The sequence below is a fragment of the Castanea sativa genome, chromosome 11 (assembly GCF_040712315.1).
Source record: "Castanea sativa cultivar Marrone di Chiusa Pesio chromosome 11, ASM4071231v1".
Classification (NCBI taxonomy): Eukaryota; Viridiplantae; Streptophyta; class Magnoliopsida; order Fagales; family Fagaceae; genus Castanea; species Castanea sativa.
The window spans coordinates 64,276,211-64,282,210 of record NC_134023.1 but is presented as its reverse complement, the minus strand read 5'-3'; the positions used below and the strand labels follow the sequence as shown (position 1 = coordinate 64,282,210).

The window sequence follows — 6,000 nt, the reverse complement described above, 5'->3', positions numbered from 1 at the left end:
CTCCAAAAAATGACCAAGTACAAGCACACTATATCTCTTTTTCTTTTTTTTTTTCTTTTTTTTTTTTTGAGTAGGTGCATTGATTTTGTTAAGAAATTCTATGTCACTCTAATTTTTTATTTATTTATGATATGCTTAAGATTTCTATTGAAATTAATGTTTCGAAATTCTTTTCCTTACATGTTTGAATGTGCTTCTTGCATTCAATTATTACAAATTCAAAACGTACTGATTGCGTAAGTTACTAATTGGCAATAACCATATGTATATACAAAGTCTTTTGGGCTTGTCTCAAGAAAACGGATTCTAAAAAATTTTATCAGAAATTTGAGTTTCACTTTTCCACCTTGACTACTTTCCACTTTCCACGGGCTTGGATTTAAAAATTGTGTAATTGGTCTTACATTGAAGTAAATAGGCTAAACATCTGATCTTAAACAAATTGGTGATTCTAAAAGCACTTATAATGTAAAAAATTCACTCAAAATATCTTAAATGGAGATTCTTGAGCTACATCCTTGTAATAAAAAGAAATGCAAAATGGATGTAATATGTGACCTGTGATTCTGTGAACCAATTTCGCTGACAGTAAACCTTAGTTTTCCCTACCTAGTGTTGAGGACTCTTTTTTCGCCCCACGTGGCACTACTTCATTAGCAACCCATGCCACATGAACATATTATTAATTTTTTGGGTAAATCTCTTTAAAGCCCAAAATAAACTCATATCTCATTCAACTACATGGATCGGGCTTAAGTAATGAATCAAAGCTCACGACCCATATTACCTCTCTTACACTCATGGCAAGCGGCTCCTTCAACAAGAGCCCATATGTACACAAAATGACAACAAAACCCGAGGTACGTCATCTCATTTTCGGCTTATGATCCAAGCTTATAACTCTTTGGGGAAACTTTGGGAGTCGTGGTTTGGAGGGCCAAGAGGTATGTTCAGTAAAGTTCCAGCGGTTTAAAGTTGATAAAAGAGACATGTTTATTGGCGTGTCTTCTTCAACTCCCTAAACTCTGACGAGTGTGTGTGTAGTAGGTAACATATGGTAAGTATCTTTTATCACATAGCACTTAAAATGATAAAATTCCCTATTGCTCTTTTCCTAAAGCTTAATATTCATCACATTACACGTATTCAATATCCTCAGCCATCTAACTGCTGGGAAAATAACTATTCATTCAATCCCCAACTGTTGCTATACAAATTTGGAAACTTCATTATATTATTCTACATAATCTCATTACTGCTTTCAGCTAAAACCCAACTCAATCACATGGCCTAATCTGATTGGCTATCATTTATCTCCAACTATATGCAAAATATTCATTATATCTCTCACACCCAGCTGCGGTCTGCCACAATCTAACCATATATTTCTCTGCTAGCTGCCAGAGCAGAGCTTTAAATACGCTTCTTGCTCAGCAAGATTATGTTACAACACAATGAGACCTTGACTAAATCTCTAAACCTTCATTACCTTTTGACCAATCCTTTTATTACTTGCTAGAAATGTGTTGTAATGGAACCTTGCACCAAAAACACAAACACCCAAAAGGGGAAGCATTTCCAGTAGAACCCCAGCAGTGTATTTAGCACTTGACACCTGGCTAGGAATGATATCAGCAGCCATTTAATGCTGAAATCCCAACTACCAGCTGCTATACCCGAAATAGCAAGATACTCTTGAAAGAGATTTTACCATTTTCAGCCAAACCCATAAAATAAACGTTGAATACCCTCTCCAGCAGTCTGATATCACCTCAGCTGGCCTCATTTGTTTCTGCCCAAAGCAACAACTGTCTTATGACAGCTGTCTCATGATAGCTGTCACAGCTTTTCCTGGCAACTGGGACAGCTTTTCCTGACAGCTAGGACAGCGTTTTCAGAGCAGATGTAACAGCTGAGCATTACTTTTTTTCCTCATTTGGCTAAAACCAAAACCAGCTAAACTAACCATCTTTTTCTTGCCAAAATACCTTCCTTTTTAGCTGCTCTAACCCCATCAACCAAGACCAATCATCATTAATACTAAGTCAGAATCCCAGCTGATATTACCCAAAAACAGCAAGAGTCTTCCAAGAATTCAAGCTTACCATTCTTAGCTAAAATTTTAAGAATGAATCCCTAAGGATTTACTGAAGAATGGGGAAAGTTTAGCAAATGTTATTTGCCAATTGCCCCGTAAATCTCAACTATAAATAGAACCCTCCATTAATGCCTCAAGGAGGGAAGAGACAAAAACCCTTCTGTTTCAGCTTCTCAAAGTTCCAGCAAAGTTCTAAGTCATAAAACTCTCAATTTCAAACATGGAAACTAAGTTCCCTCACTCCTAGCTCAAAAACACATCTCATACCTTTACTTAAAAACGTACAGCTCCTCCCCAGCAGTAAATTTCAGCAACATTGCTAAACTACAGCACTATTACCCCTCATATACTCATTCTCTCACTCTTCATACTCAGAAAATAAACTCATCTTACTGCTCTCATCTCCAAATACTTAAACACATCTCCATACTCTTCTCTTACAAAAATCTTTCCTCTTGGAAAGCAATCTCTACAACTCCTCCAACGGTTGTAATCTCATATTTTTACTATCTTTAACTACCATATCTCTCATACTTCCATACATCATACATGTTACAAATACTACATCCCACGAAACATCTCTTTCTCCACTTCTCTTACACAATCTCATACACATTTACTACACTATTACATATGACTCACTACACTCTTCTAAACTTCATTCTCATACTCTCTCACTTTGAAGTTCTACTATTTTGCTGCTCATAAACATATATCGATACTCTTCTCTATCTCTCATACTAAAAGCTCTTCTCATGGAAAGACACAAACTTCTAATGCTAAAGCCCTTCTCCTAGAAGGCACCAAGACCTCATATCAAAACCCTTCTCATAGAAGGCACAAATTCATCTTACATAAAGCCCTTCTCTTAGAAGGCACAAATACTTCATACTAAAGCCCTTCTCATGGAAGGCAATGTTATTCATAACTTCACAACAACTAAAAGAGTATCGTCAGAGGGGAATACTCATTTAAGTGCATGATAAGAGGGGCAAGCTTAACCAGCCCCTACACACAGCTGGGCATACTCTCTCTCCCTCCAGTTGTACCCATTTTTCCCCCTCAATCTTGAAGTTATCATGGCAAACTGTCTTTCTACCGCTAGGGTCACTCTGCTGGGATATCATCAACTCACAGAAATTGTATAGCTGGGCTACAAACTATACAAAAATAAGTAATTTTACTTCTTATCTTTAAATTTACATTATTGAGTACATGATTACTTCATACTTAAATATACATCATTTTATTCTAACTATTATTACAACTATTAACTAAGGCTTAAACTTATTCAAATGCATGACAAGAAGAGCAAGCTTAACTAGCCTCTACCGCTGGCATTCTATTGGAATCCTATTAGCTCACTGATGCTACATAGCTGGGCTACAAACTATACGAAGATAAGTGACTTTGTTTTCTTATCTTTAAATTTACATCATCGAGTACATGATTACTCTACTTCTAAATGATACTACTTTATTTCAACTACTAATCAAAGCTATCATATCAAACGCATATTGTATATTTATTCGACCATAATCATGATTCTTAGACTTTGGCTTTAATGGTTTAGTAGGCTCAAAAATACACCAGTAGCCATTAGACTACGTGGCCCAATGTTGAGTTCCGGGATGCAACTCCCCAAAAAGAACCTAGGCCTAGCAAGGTCACTAATCTAATGGATAACACGTGGCCAAGCAACCGAAAAAGGCCCCCGAACACCTAGAAACTGTTAGAACTCAAACCATCTATTGTTAATTCAAAAAGGTAAAAATAAAGTCTGCCTTTTCTAAGGTTAATCATCTTCTTCTTTCTCAACCAGTACCCTCTTGAATGCCTCATGCCTCATAGCACATGAAAGATATCCCAGCAATAGGGGCCAATTTTACACAACTTGGTTCCAACCCTCTATACAGACCTCAAGTGGGAAAGTTACAGTACTATAGATTGCACTAGCTGCTGATCCAATTAAAATTTAACACCACCAACAACCAAAAGTAAAATCTTAAAACCCAGTATATTAAAAAAGAAGACGAAAAATAACCTATCCAACAATGTAGCACTTAATAAGCAACAAAAACCAAACTTTAAAGCTTCCTTTCACCTAATCCTCATCAACATATGAACAAGATTGAGATAGACACAAGTTGCCAAAATCCTCCACAAGGCTTTCTTCCTCAAAATCATGTACAACTGAAAAAGGAAAGCAAAGCATTTATTAGTACATCAAATACAAATTAATGAATATTGCGAGCACATAAGTGATAAAAAATTTCATGGATTATCATGTGAGTTGTGCAGCATTGCAATTATAAATTTCACATATATACTGACTTACGCTATTCCATTATGGATATATAGTCTAATAAAAATTTCTTGGATATAGGAACAATTCACATTGGTTATAAATTTCTCTTAATATATTACATTGCTAAATAACTTATAATTAACTTAATATTTTAAAATTAGAAGATCCTTGATATCCTATCTCTCCTTGGCATTCTATCAAACACTAACCGTGCACTTTGAACATCCTATGATACAAATCCAATGCCTTGTCAAAATACCCTGCTTTTGCATACCCACCCACCAACACATTCCAAGAACACATCCCTCTCCTCCATCTTCCCAAACACATACCAAGCATTACTCAGATCACCAAACCTCACAAACATACTTAACAAAGCATTACCGATGCTTACCGAAAAGATAAAATTAGAAGATGTAAACTGTTTGGTAACGGAGAAAACGAAAGAAAGCAAAATAAGACTTTTGAGTAACTAAAAAGAGGAACCAAATCCGAGATTCAAAGCTTACCGATGAGTGCTGGAGTGACCGGAAAGAGATAACGTGAATATTCCGGCGAACAACTCAAAAATCTGCTGAAGCTTTGAAGAGTTTTGATGTGTCCGAAGCTTTGAAGCTGCTGAAGCTGTTGGGTTTCCGACTAAAATGTGATTGGAGGCTGAGAAAATGAGGGAAAATGAAAACCCTCTTGAAACCCTAAAACATCTGAGACTCTAATGGCCTGTTTGGAAGTTTAGGGAGGGAGGAGAGTAGAGTGAAATAATTACCCTCCACCTTGTTTGGATGTTTTTAAAATTAGCAAGGGAGAATGGGGTAATTAACCCTTTCCCTTGTTTTGATGTTTTTAAAATTGGGATGGAGAGGAGAGGAAATGATTAAATAGACAAATTTACCCATATTTAAAAATGAATTGCAACATTGGTCTATGAGTAATTTATCAATTTTGTAAATTATGATTTTTTTAAAAAAATTATTAACATATTACCAAAAATCATCAACCAAATTAATCTACTGTATCTAAAATTCAATAATTAACATGTTAATTTCCAGAACAAAACGCACATAGCAAGCCAAAGTTGAATTAAATCCATAAACTTTAGCAGATTTTTTGTAATTCAAAAAAAGAAAAAAAAGAAAAAAAAAAAAGAAAGAAAATGAAATGCTGAAGTTTTCTTTCTCGGCACTGTTTGGTTGCCGAGAAAGAAAGAAGAGAAAAAGATATGATAGAGAGCGGAGCCGGCGACGCAGCACCGACGATGATAACGTCGGCGGCGTTAGCAGATCTACATTATCCGGGCCGCCGCCGTCGCAGTTCACCGCCTCAGTTCGCGCCTCTCCAGCTGCCTTTTTCTTCTCGGCAACGAAGCTATAAATCGCAATGATGAGTGCGAAAACTGAGACGACGATCGCTCCCAACGCGTACTGATCCAAAGCCACCGCCACCGATGAACGTCCAAGCCCAAGCAAATGCCCAATCTCGTGCACAGCCACCGACTCGAGATCGATTGCCACGAGCGACGTGGACGACGGCGTTGAAGAAGAAGAAGTAGGCAGAGGTAATGGGATCGATGGTCTTCGCTAGCAACGCATTAATC

General features: G+C 36.9%; 1 long non-coding RNA gene across 1 annotated transcript; it reads right to left on the bottom strand.

Annotated features, from left to right (window-relative positions):
• Positions 1-471: 471 nt before the first annotated feature.
• Positions 472-5,126, bottom strand: LOC142617915 (uncharacterized). The gene is made up of 3 exons (XR_012841106.1): positions 4,916-5,126; positions 3,821-4,291; positions 472-609 (listed from the first exon to the last, which is right to left on the bottom strand). It is a non-coding gene; the product is annotated as an uncharacterized LOC142617915 (long non-coding RNA).
• Between the last annotated feature and the right edge of the window lie 874 nt (positions 5,127-6,000).